This window comes from Oncorhynchus kisutch, linkage group LG7 (assembly GCF_002021735.2).
Source record: "Oncorhynchus kisutch isolate 150728-3 linkage group LG7, Okis_V2, whole genome shotgun sequence".
In the NCBI taxonomy this organism is placed as follows: domain Eukaryota; kingdom Metazoa; phylum Chordata; class Actinopteri; order Salmoniformes; family Salmonidae; genus Oncorhynchus; species Oncorhynchus kisutch.
The window spans coordinates 21,204,057-21,218,462 of NC_034180.2; positions in this window are offsets into that span (position 1 = coordinate 21,204,057).

A 14,406-nucleotide genomic window follows, 5' to 3' on the forward strand; every position below is an offset into this window, starting at 1 on the left:
CTCCACTCGTTACCTGTATTAATGGCACCTGTTTGAACTTGTTATCAGTATAAAAGACACCTGTCCACAACCTCAAACAGTCACATTCCAAACTCCACTATGGCCAAGACCAAAGAGCTGTCAAAGGACACCAGAAACAAAATTGTAGACCTGCACCAGGCTGGGAAGACTGAATCTGCACTAGGTAAGCAGCTTGGTTTGAAGAAATCAACTGTGGGAGCAATTATTAGGAAATGGAAGACATACAAGACCACTGATAAACTCCCTCGATCTGGGGCTCCGCGCAAGATCTCACCCTGTGGGGTCAAAATGATCACAAGAACGGTGAGCAAAAATCCCAGAACCACACGGGGGGACCTAGTGAATGACCTGCAGAGAGCTGGGACCAAAGTAACAAAGCCTACCATCAGTAACACACTACGCCGCCAGGGACTCATATCCTGCAGTGCCAGACGTGTCCCCCTGCTTAAGCCAGTACATGTCCAGGCCCGTCTGAAGTTTGCTAGAGAGCATTTGGATGATCCAATAGAAGATTGGGAGAATGTCATATGGTCAGATGACCCCAAAATATAACTTTTTGGTAAAAACTCAACTCGTCGTGTTTGGAGGACAAAGAATGTTGAGTTGCATCCAAAAAACACCATACCTACTGTGAAGCATGGGGGTGGAAACATGCTTTGGGGCTGTTTTTCTGCAAAGGGACCAGGACGACTGATCCGTGTAAAGGAAAGAATGAATGGGGCCATGTATTGTGAGATTTTGAGTGAAAACCTCCTTCTATCAGCAAGGGCATTGAAGATGAAACGTGGCTGGGTCTTTCAGCATGACAATGATCCCAAACACACCGCCCGGGCAACGAAGGAGTGGCTTCGTAAGAAGTACCTTGTGAAGACTTACAGAAAACATTTGACCTCTGTCATTGTCAACAAAGGGTATATAACAAAGTATTGAGATAAACTTTTGTTATTGACCAAATACTTATTTTCTACCATAATTTGCAAATACTTTCATTAAAAATCCTACAATGTGATTTTCAGGATTTTTTTTCTCATTTTGTCTGTCATAGTTGGAAGTGTACCTATGATGAAAATTACAGGCCTCTCTCATCTTTTTAAGTGGGAGAACTTGCACAATTGGTGGCTGACTAAATACTTTTTTGCCCCACTGTATATAAAGTATATCACATTGGAATGCTATTTAAATGATATAAAACCAACTAAACAGATAAGTATTTTACTCATACCAAGTAATATGATCCATTTGCAATCTCAATTATTTTCATTAGAATAGTAGTCAAATTGTCCTAGAGTTTGAAGCGTGCCTATAAGCCAATTTATTTGGCGAGACAGCTGTGCATGGCTGCATCTCACTGTGGTAGGCTGTAGGCTATGTTTAGGTTATTTGGATCTACATTCGACTTTTATTTGTTGTGTTTGTTTACTGTTAATGTAACTAGCCTAAATATAGATTGTGTCATGCCTTTATCAATATTATATTTTGTTAACTAGGCCTACTACTTGGTGCCACTGTTTTGTTCTGTTCACGTTTGCAGTTGTGTCGGTATTCTAAGCTAAACTGCTATTCAGTATTTTTGTTTGCGTGCATGAATAACTAGGCTGCTACTTTCAGCATTTAGTTGCCGTTATTTTGGTAAAACAGCCGTGTGTTTGGCTGCATTCACATAGGCTGTTTGTAAAAGGGGAATTAACCTATCTGTTTTGTAGCCTATATTCAATACCAAAAAGGCCTTGCTCTAGTATGTAGGGTGCTGTCCATTGTAGTGATACAGCGTAACGGCGATAGGCTACAGATTTCACTCCAAAACTGTCACTTTCAAAGCACTCCATCAATGGTCTCGGAGTCTCTGCATTTGAACTTTGTTTATTGTGTGACATAAGCAGAATTCAATATAATTCCAATGCAAGAATCCCCCAAAAGTGTACCCCCTCACTGACGTATGTCCTTGATTAATCCCCGGTATTGCTTGTTTAGGTTTGTTTATAGTCTGAACGTTATGTGAAGGACTAGTTTCTGGAACAACAGAAGCTCAGACATTGCATGCAGTGGCTGTGCTGCATGGTCCTCATTCTTCAGTCATAAATGCCTGGGAGCAACTATCAGTTGAGGTTTTATATGAGGTTTTATATTCTCCATATCCATAGTATAATTATAATTGATCCACTGTATTCTATTTTATTTTTTTCACAGAGCATGCAATCATGTTTGCTATGCTTACAGAGTAAGCTTAGAGGGAGTGTTTTTAAGGACCATTGCTTTAAGTTTTAAGATGCATTTTCTGTTTGTTAGTCACACGACAGATTGACGAGGACAAGTGGACTACTGTTTTCATGAAAATAATCTAGATCTCAATCGTATCATTTTACTTGGTATGAGTAAAATACTTCTCTGTTTCGTTGGTTGTATATTGTATACATACCAATGTGCTATATTTTCTATATTTCTGTATTTCTATTACCACAACCACAGAACAAATATCTAAAATACAGGTGAATACTAGCACATTGGAATAGCACATTGATGTTTAATCTTGGACTCTGTAGCCTGTCGACTCTATATTTTAAGTGATCATGTCATTGGTTGTCCATTGTCATCCCTGAACAATTACAGTAACTGTGCTGGCCAGGCAACTAATAGTCAGGCCACTGTAAAACTGACATCCTGATTCTCTCAGAACCAGAGGGTCATTGCAGGGTGGGACATCACACGGGTGACACTGAGGTTGCATCCCAACAGACTCCCTATTCCCTATATAACGCACTACTAGGAGGACGCTGGTCAACAGTAAGTACTAGGTAGGAAATAGGGTGCCATTTTGGATACAAACACTGTCTTAGTACCAGAAGGTCACTGCCCGGTGAGACAACATAGTTTGACAGTGCATTGACAGTGCTTTCCTCACGATTGGTAAAGAGAAGATACAAAGGGATGGTGGAGGAAGACAGGATTGATTGAACATACATTGCGATAAATTCCCTTGGAAGAGGGTCTGTTCAGTTGAAGAGATGTACCTCCTTAGTGTGCAAATCACTGCAGAGATTTCAAAATGGCTGAGGTGTCTGAAGCTGCGTCGCCATTGGCACCGTATAACAACACATTTCACCGCACTTATCAAGCAGAAAACAATAGCAGTGGACTACCCCTGAACTCAGTGTTTAATGCCCTGCTGCAGTTGCTGGATATATTGGTCCCAAGCTTCCAGGAACATTTGGGCTCCATGCCTCATGGTCATTACCATGGTCAGCTTCCATTCAATTAAACACACAGACACAGGCACACACACTGACTTGTGCACACACTTACACTGGGTGCAGTTTCTATTGACTAAGGGACCCCTGAATGATGGTCTCCCAACTCGCCAGAGGTATAATTATCAAGTAAACACACACACACACAATCTACTTCCCCCACATACTCTCTCACACACTCCCACACACACTCTCTTCCTCACACCCCAGCACACACACTCTTTCCCCTCACACACAGCCAGACTCACCCATACACACGCTCTCTTCCTCACACCCTGGCATGCACACACGTACACACACACACACACACACACACACACACACACACACACACACACGTACACACACACACACACACACACACACACACACACACACACACACACACACACACACACACACACACACACACACACACACACACACACACACACACACAGGAGAGTATTGATCTAAGGGGTTCCACTGGATTATGAAAAATGGTCCCCAGCCCTAATGGTTTGGCCTGAGATAGACTGCCTCTTCTGTTCTGAGCAAATAAGAAGGTGCAAACATGAGCAGAAAATATCAAATCTGTGTTAAATGTTGTCTTGGGTTGTCATTGCATCTACTAGAATTGATTAAGTGCTAAAATAGAGATATTATGGAGTAACGGGGCTTTCCTGACCGACAGATGGTTTCCCTGGGAGATGAAAATGTGAGTTTCTTTACTTTACAAGCACCACAGGACTGTGATTCTCTGTCAATAATCATGTGAGACTATCAAAAACATGCTCAGACAATTATCATAATCAAGGACACGTCTGGTCTAGCTGAAATGCAACTATCCACTGAGATAAAATATGGAGAATATTCACAGATCAAAGCAACATGACATTGACAGCTTTTTATCCCATTCAATGAAAATGTATTTGAGAGTATTAGAGACATTGTTGGCTCACTTGACATAGGCTCACTTGACATTGACATAAACCTTCTATGTCCCCTTCTATGAAAGTTGGTGACCACACTTCAGTGCAGTTTGACTTAATTTGACCTTGACACCATTGCCTGTAAGCCTCTCTCCTCTAATCAGGTTCAGCCCCTGCATTAAGGCTATGTCCATTGTTACCAGATATAGTGTGTGTGTGTGTGTGTGTGTGTGTGTGTGTGTGTGTGTGTGTGTGTGTGTGTGTGTGTGTGTGTGTGTGTGTGTGTGTGTGTGTGTGTACACGCTTCTGTGTGTATGCCTGTGTCTCTGTGCATGAGTCCCTATGCGGACTAGAGAATAGTTATCGGATGTCTGGATGGGAGAATGTGTCCTATAACCTACAGGAATAGAGGATACATTGCTCATAACATTGGCTGCCACCCTTACTTCACTATCGCTACCATTATTGCCGGTTTCAAAACATGACAAATTGAGCTCACATTATAAAGAGGATTTCAAACCAATTTATTAATGAAACTTTACATCTGCTCTTTATTCTAGAGTGAAATAGCATCATATGTGTTTCTTAGAAAGGAATGTAATGTGTTCATCTCGATGCAGGTATCATGGCTTTCTTTAGCCTTTCCATGACTGTGAATGGATTAATTTGGTGTCAGGGTGCTACTATTGATCACCAAACTGTACTGAAGGCGCTGAGAGACTTGGATTGAACCACAAAATCAGACTGGATAGAACCAGAGCCACAGATAAACAAGTTACAGTATACAAGTACAATTCAGTTTAGATTCAGAATTTTAATGACAGGCATCTTGGCAAAGAAAGTTCCTCAACACATTCTAGTTAGAATGCAAATTAGAATGTTATCGTTATGGGATGGTTGGTGCCAACATGGAGGATGCTTTGCTAAACTCTATATGTATACACACTAAGAAAAGATGGTTGGTTCATCAAGATTTCGTTGGTGAGGTTGATGGTTCTATGTGGAACCATAATGACTCCAAGAACCCTTAGTGTGTATCGTTGTCTTTTGATAGCTCCTTTTCAGCTAGAACAACCATGAGTATGAGAGAGATAGAGAGAGAGACTCCTCCACCTGGCCCTGTGATATCTAAACACCTCATGATGGATCTGACCCTAAATGTTAAACATGAATATATGTTGGCCACTGGAAAGCGACAACAGCGGGATGAATTGCTGTGGTGTGTAGATTGATTCTCCAATCTAATGTGAATTAGCCATTGCACCCTCCCACATATAGACAGAGTGGCCTGATAGATGTAACAGAATTGCATATTTTCTGATTCATTACATTATTATCTGGCATTTCTCCGCTCGCTGGGTAAGTGGATTGGAGGGAAGCTGCTATGATTTCCTGCTCTACCCATCTCAGTCAGGGGCTGCGTCCCAAATGGCACCCTATTCCCTCTACAGTGCATTTCTTTTGACCAGGGCCCATAGAGCTCTGGTCAAAAGTAGTACACTATGTAGGGAATGAGGTGCTATTTGGGACGCAGCCAGGCATAATGGCTGCCGAGGCATCTTTAACGCCTTAATGAACATGTACGCCCGCTCTTGGAGATCCCTGCTACTTACGTTATTGACACTGGGAATTGAAGTGTCTCATGCCTCCCTACAATCGTCAATAATCCTGCTGATTGCATTCTAACTGGGTTAAAAGACGCTAGCCACATAAATAATACACCACCTACATTATTACAGTCATAGAATAGCACTCAGACAGACATGTGGATATAAAATATGATTGGCACTGACATAACATTATAAAACGATGTTGCATGAAGATGCAGTATATCCACTAATGATTTATTCAAGGTATGGTATCAAGGGAATAGTGATGTAAATAGTCAAAAGCATTATCAGTGGATCATACTAATCACCGCAAACAGGTACCTCAAACAACACCAAGCACCAAACAGGTATCCCAAACAAACCCAAGCAACCACAAACCACCCCAAACAACAGCAAACATCCCCAAACAGGTACGCCAAGCAACCCAAACCAACCCCCAAAAAACACAAACAGGTAGCAAAAACAACCCCAAACAACCACAAAACGGGTACCCCAAACAACCACAAACAACCCCTAATAGAAAATGAAACAACCCCAAATAGGAACCCAAAAGAACTCAAAAGTACCCCAAACATTAATAAAATGGCGCCGGAAGAAATGGCAGCAGTTTTAGGGGCGCCCAACCAATTGTGTATTATGTGGTGGGTTTTCGCGTTATTTGTAACTTATTTTGTACATAATGTTTCTCCAACTGCATCTTACGGCAAAAAAAAGAGCTTCTGGATATCAGGACAGTGATCACTCACCTTAGATTAGACAAATATTTTTTCTACAACAAGGAGGTTGTCCAAACAGTACATTCTCCAAACACCCCACAGGGCCGACATCCCCGTTATTTTCAAGAGGAAGCAACACAGGTACAGAGAACAAAGAGTCAGATGCCTTGTCAGGACCCGGAGAAGGCGAGTGGGAAAGCTGCCGTTACCGTCAATATTACTCGCCAACGTGCAATCATTGGACAATAAATTAGACGAGGTACGATCACGATCACGTTTATTTACCACCACAGACAGATGCTGGCATTAAGGCCGCACTCAGTCAACTGTATAAGGAAAAAATTAAGGCAGGAAGCACCAGTGACTCAGTGGTGAAAAAGTGGTCAGATGAAGCAAATGCTAAACTATAGGACTGTTTTGCTGTCACAGACTGGAACATGTTCTGGGATTCTTCCGGTGGCATTGAGGAGTACACTACATCAGTCACTGGCTTTATCAATAAGCGCATCGAGGACGTCATCCCCAAAGTGACTGTACGTACATACCCCAACCAGAAGCCATGGATTACAGGCAACATTCGCACTGAGCTAAAGGGTAGAGCTGCCGCTTTGAAGGTGAAGGACTCTAACCCGGAAGCTTACAAGAAATCCCGCTAGGCCCTGTGCCGAACCATCAAACAGGCAAAGCGTCAGTATAGGGCTAAGATTGAATCATACTACACCGCCTCCGACGCTTGTCTTATGTGGCAGGGCTTGCAAACTATTTCAGACTAAGGGAAGCACAGCCGCGAGCTGCCCAGTGACACAAGCCTACCAGACGAGCTAAATCATTTCTATGCTCGCTTCGATGCAAGCAACACTGAAGCATGCATGAGAGCATCAGCTGTGTAGCTGATGTGAGTAAGATCTTTAAACAGGCCAACATACACAAGGCTGCGGGGCCAGACGGATTACCAGGACGTGTGCTCCGGGCAGGTGCTGATCAACTGGCAGGTGTTTTCACTGACATTTTCAATATGTCCCTGATTGAGTCTGTAATACCAACATGTTTCAAGCAGACCACCATAGTCCCTGTGCCCAAGAACACAAAGGCAACCTGCCTAAATGACTACAGACCAGTAGTACTCACGTCCGTAGACACGAAGCGCTTTGAAAGGTTGGTAGTGGCTCACATCACCACCATTATCCCAGAAACCTTAGACCCATTCCAATTTTCATACCGCCCAAACAGATCCACAGATAATGCAATCTCTATTGCACTCCACACTGCTCTTCCCCACCTGGACAAAAGGAACACTTATGTGAGAATGCTATTCATTGACTACAGCTCAGCGTTCAACACCATAGTACCCTCAAAGCTCATCACTAAGCTAAGGATCCTGGGCCTAAACACCTCCCTCTGCAACTGGATCCTGGACTTCCTGACAACACATCTGTCACACTGATCCTCAACACTTGATCTCCCCAGTGCTCAGTCCCCTCCTGTACTCCCTATTCACCCACGACTGCATGGCCAGGCACGACTCCAACACCATCATTAAGTTTGCTGATGACACAACAGTGGTAGGCCTGATCACCGACAACGACGAGACAGCCTTATAGGGAGGAGTTCAGAGACCTGGCCGGGTGGTGCCAGAATAACAACCTATCCCTCAACGTAACCAAGACTAAGGAGATGATTGTGGACTAGAGGAAAAGGAGGACCAAGCACGCCCCCATTCTCATCGACGGGTCTGTAGTGGAGCAGGTTGAGAGCCTGCACATCAACAACAAACTAGAATGGTCCAAACACACCAAGACAGTCGTAAAAAGCCTATTCCCCTCAGGAAACTAAAAATATTTGATATGGGTCCTGAGATCCTCAAAAGGTTCTACAGCTGCAACATCGAGAGCATCACTGCCTGGTACGGCAATTGCTCGGCCTCTGACCGCAAGGCACTACAGAGGGTAGTGCATACTGCCCAGTACATCACTGGGGCTAAGCTGCCTGCCATCCAGGACCTCTACACCAGGCTGTGTCAGAGGAAGGCCCTAAAATGTGTCAAAGACCCCAGCCACCCCAGTCATAGGCTGTTCTCTCTACTACCGCATGGCAAGCGGTACCGGAGTGCCAAGTCTAGGACAAAAAGGCTTCTCAACAGTTTTTAACCCTAAGCCATAAGACTCCTAAACAGGTAATAAAACCTGGACTATTTGCATTGTGTGCCCTTCCCCAACCCCTCTTTTTATGCTGCTGCTACTCTCTGTTTATCATATATGCATGGTCACTTTAACTATACGTTCATTTACATACTAGCTAAATTGAGCCGACCTACCAGTGCTCCTGCACTTTGGCTAACCGGGCTATCTGCATTGTGTCCCACCACCCGCCAACCCCCTTTTTTTTTACAATACTGCTACTCTCTGTTCATCATATATGCATAGTCACTTTAACCATATCTACATGTACATACTACCTCAATCAACCTGACTAAACCGTGTCTGTATGTAGCCTCGCTATTGTATATAGCCTGTCTTTTTACTGTTGTTTTATTTCTTTACTTACCTATTGTTCACCTAATACCTTTTTTTGCACTATTGGTTAGATCCTGTAAGTAAGCATTTCACTGTAAGGTCTACCTACACCTGTTGTATTCGGTACACGTGACAAATAAACTTTGATTTGAACAACCCCAAGCAACGAGAAGCATCCAGCTGCAAAATATACATGCTGAGGCCACCTGGTTTGCAAACCACAAAGCACATGCATCTCAGATGGTATTTTTGCATCTCAGTTGGTATGTTTATTTGTTTAACCTTTATTTAACTGGGCAAGTCAGTTAAGAACAAATTCTTATTTTCAATGACGGCCTAGGAACTGTGGGTTAACTGCCTTGTTCAGGGGCAGAACGACAGATGTTTACCTTGTCAGCTCAGGGATTCAATCTTTCAACCTTTCGGTTACTAGTCCAACGCTCTAACCGCTAGGCTACCTGCCGCCCAATGTGCGCATGCAGTGGTCTAACACCCTGGATCAGAGCTATAATCTGTCACTAGCTCTGGTCAAGGGCATAGCTCGTAACTAGATAGCTCTAGTCCACATGAACTAGCTCTGGTCTAGGCCATAGCTTGTAGCTTCAATCTGTACTAGCTTTGGTCTAGGGCATAGCTACTATTTAGCTAGCTCTGGTCCACACTAAATAGTTCTGGTAAAGGGTGTAGCTAGTAGCTATTCCCTCTACCAGAGCTAGTGCAGACCAGAGCTACTAGTTACACCCTGGAACAGAAATAGTTAGTGTGGACCAGAGCTAGACCAGAGCTAATGCGGATCAGAGCTAACTAGCTATGCCCCGGACCAGAGCTAGCTAGCTACTAGATATGCCCTGGACCAGAGCTAGTGCGGACCAGAGCTAGCTAGCTCCTTGCTCCGCCCTGGACCAGAGCTAGTTAGTGCGGACCAGTGTTGGGTTAACGTGTTATGCAACTTTCATGAGTAATGGGGTAATATTATCACAGTTACTATGTCAAACAACACATGCATTACTTTTCGAATCATATCTCTACCGGGCACGATCTCAACTTGTTGCTTAATTCAGTTCTCCAGTGAGCGGAGGAATGTTGTTTGGAGAAATGTTATGACAGCTGCTGTCCATAGAAATGCATAGAGGGCGCAACTCTGATCTTTGCCATTGATCACTTCTGTGATAGCAAAGCACATAGAGGGCTTCCTATCTCGTGGAAAGTGTGCCCTCTATTCAATTCAATTCAAGGGGCTTTATTGGCATGGAAAACATGTTTTAACATTGCCAAAGCAAGTGAGGTAGATAATATACAAAAGTGAAATAAACAATCAAAATTAACAGTAAACATTTAACATACAGAAGTTTCAAAAGAATATAGACATTACAAATGTCATAGTATGTATATTTACAGTGTTGTAACAATGTACAAATGGTTAAAGTACACAAGAGAAAATAAATAAGCATAAATATGGGTTGTATTTACAATGGTGTTTGTTCTTCACTGGTTGCCCTTTTCTTGTGGCAACAAGAAATGTCATAATGTCATAAATCTTGCTGTTGTGATGGCACACTGTGGAATTTCACCCACTAGATATGGGAGTTTATCAAAATTGGGTTTGTTTTCGAATTCTTTGTGTATCTGTGTAATCTGAGGGAAAAATGTGTCTCTAATATGGTCATACATTGGGCAGGAGGTTAGGAAGAGCAGCTCAGTTTCCACCTCATTTTGTGGGCAGTGTGCACATAGCCTGTCTTCTCTTGAGAGCCATGTCTGCCTACGGCGGCCTTTCTCAATAGCAAGGCTATGTTCACTGAGTCTGTACATAGTCAAAGCTTTCCTTAAGTTTGGGTCAGTCACAGTGGTCAGGTATTCTGCCACCGTGTACTCTCTGTTTAGGGCCAAATAGCATTCTAGTTTGCTCTGTTTTTTTGTTAATTCTTTCCTGTATGTCAAGTAATTATCTTTTAGTTTTCTCATGATTTGCTTGGGTCTAATTGTGCTGCTGTCCTGGAGCTCTGTGGGGTGTGTTTGTGTTTGTGAACAGAGCCCCAGGACCAGCTTGCTTAGGGAACTCTTCTCCAGGTTCATCTCTCTGTAGGTGATGGCTTTGTTATGGAAGGTTTGGGAATCGCTTCCTTTTAGGTGGTTGTAGAATTGAACGGCTCTTTTCTGGATTTTGATAATTAGCGGGTATCGGGCCTAATTCTGCTCTGCATGCATTTTTTGGTGTTCTACGATGTACACGGAGGATATTTTTGCAGAAGTCTCAATTTTGTGTTTGTCCCATTTTGTGAAATCTTGGTTGATGAGCGGACCCCAGACTTCCCAACCATAGAGGGCCATGGGCTCTTTGACTGATTCAAGTATTTTTTGCCAGATCCTAATTGGTATGTTGAATTTTATGTTCCTTTTGATGGCATAGAATGCCTTTCTTGCCTTGTCTCCCAGATCGTTCGGAGCTTTGTGGAAGTTACCTATGGCGCTAATGTTTAGGCCAAGGTATGTATAGTTTTTTGTGTGCTCTAGGGCAATGGTGTCTAGATGTTTTTTCTATTTGTGGTCCTGGCGACTGGACCTTTTTTGGAACACCATTATTTTAGTCTTACTGAGATTTACTTTACCTCTATACATCTCTATAGGTCCGTGTACCTGCGGTTTATAACCAGAACTGGCAGCTCGAAATAACGATTTTGTATGAAAAGGTCTGTACAGATGTATGGCTTACAGTATATTATGGCTAATTAAGCAGCACATACTGTATATAGCCGCAGCACTTGTCGTCTAGCACAGGAAAGCATTGCCACAGATTAAAGGAGAAACTAGTGATCAAACCTGAGTTAGTAAGTAGCCTATCTTTTTAAGAACACACGTGGCTAGCCTTGCTCCTTCCCACAGTGAAAAATAGATTAATGTATTTTTTTATTGAAAGTAATTTAACTAGCAATATAACACATTACTTTCCACACAAAGTAATATAGTAAAGTAATGCCTTACTTTTGTTAATGATAGAGTAATATGTAATGTATTACTTTCCCAAGTAACTAATCCCAACACTGGTGCAGACAAGAGCTAGACCAAAGTTAATGTGGACCAGACCTAGCCAGCTACAAGCTACACCCTGGACCAGAGCTAGTGTGGCCCAGAGCCACTAGCTATACCCTGGACCAGAGATAGCTAGCTACTAGCTCTGCCCTGGACCAGAGCTAGTGACAAATTATCCCTCAGGTACATGGCATTAGAGCACCTGTACCACTTGTTTGGGGTTATTTGGGGTACCTGTTTGTGGTTGTTTGTGATTGTTTGGGGTGGTTTGGGGTACCTGTTTGTGGTTATTTGGTTCTTTGGGGTACCTGTTTGTGTTTGTGGTTGTTATTTTTTTGGGGGGGGTGGTACCTGTTTGTGGTTGTTTGTGGTTCTCTGGGGTTGTTTGAGGTACTTGTTTGCAGTTGTTTGGGTTGCCTGTTTGTGGTTGTTTGGTTCTTTGGGGTACCTGTTTGTGTTTGTGGTTGTTTAATGTTGTTGTTGTTATTTTTGGGGGGGGGGGGGTGGTACCTGTTTGTGGTTGTTTTTGGCTGGTTGTGGTTCTCTGGGGTTGTTTGAGGTACTTGTTTGCAGTTGTTTGGGTTGCCTGTTTGTGGTTGTTCGTAGGACTCTTATCGATAGATACATTGGAACAAATAACTTCGTAAGAATTCATGAATTTGTCTGTTGAACATGTATTTAACATATTCACCAGATTATGACTGACTGGTTTAGCATGAGAATAGACTTTAGCCTATACAGCATTTTTTTGTCAACCCCTCATCTATATCCCACTCTCAGGACCAGAATGAGATTTCCTCTTCACTCAGCACATCCATGTGGACCTGATGTCCATCCAGCAGTGTCGTGGCCATTCCCCCTCCCATCCCTCCCATCCCTCCCTTCAACCCACTTCCTCACCCTGGTTCCTGGATATCATTTATCACCACTCCCACTTAATAAGAAATCTTCCCTGGGCAATGTCAGAAAAATAGTAATTTACATTCAATCAATAGGCTACTCAATGAAGATATTACTACCATATTATTCTCAATCAAGCAGCAAATTCAAGTACAGTAGATGTTCACCTGCATTGATGAGTAATGGGGGAGATGTAGAGTTCCCTGGCTACCCAAACTCTTTGCTCCAGCCAAACGCTACGTCATGCCCACGGACATTTGTTTCCTCTCCGCAATGAAGTATGTAGCAAACATAGCTAGAGCAGCTGAAGAGGAAGGAGCAGGTAAGTGGAGCACTTAGTTTTGGTGATGATTTAAAATCTAAATTTGAATATGTTTTTGAAGAATTTTGTGTTTGTGCCAAGTTTGCCTCTGACCTGCTCCTGCCCTTGTCTCGTTTTAAGTATGTACTGTTGATGATGAATGTTGAGTGATGTTTGCCCGTCTTGTTCAGTAACCTACATTTTGAGTGGAGCTAGTCTTTTTCGGAACTCTCAAGCAAATATTAAATCAATGCTGAACTGTTACATGGTGTTGGTTTGCTCACTTCCACATTTGCCAGCTCAAGTTGGATTGTCAGAACCTGTGTAATGGTGTTAGGCAGAGCTCCCCATGCTCTAGTTTAAACGGGAGCTGTGTTCGAATATTCATACTAACCGCACCACCCGTTCTATTTGTGATGTAAATTAAGTATATAGTATACTTATTGCTCATAGTATCGATATATAAAAGGTCTCGGATGTCGTACTACATTAGCCAAGCGGTGGTCACTAATCCCGTGCTTTTAGGGCCCATAATGCAATTCTTCAGAAAATGGGCGTGGCTTCACATTGTTTTGAAGAAAATGCTGGAAAATATGCAGCCTTTAACTAACTATGACAAAGAAAATGTTGAGCAATGTAACAAAGTAGTTACTTTACACGTTATTGTCACGTTCTGACCTTTATTTCCTTTGTTTTGTATTTATTTAGTAAGGTCAGGGCGTGAGTTGGGTGGGCAGTCTATGTTTGATTTTCTATGATTTGGGGTTTTCTATGTTTCGGCCTAGTATGGTTCTCAATCAGAGGCAGGTGTCATTAGTTGTCTCTGATTGAGAATCATACTTAGGTAGCCTGGGTGTCACTGTGTGTTTGTGGGTGATTGTTCCTGTCTTTGTGTTTGCACCAGATGGGACTGTTTTAGGTTCTCACATTTGTTGTTTTTGTTAGTTATCTCATGTGTAGTTTCTTTATAAATTAAAGAATATGAATAACCACCACGCTGCGCTTTGGTCCACCTCTCCTTCAGATGAAGAAAACCATTACAGTTATGTTGGCTGACAATTTGTTTGCTACGCTATCCTTACGAACCACATAGCATAACTTTACAGAAGTCTGTATTGGTATGTTAGCTAGCTACCTAACATTAGTTGCCAGTATATTA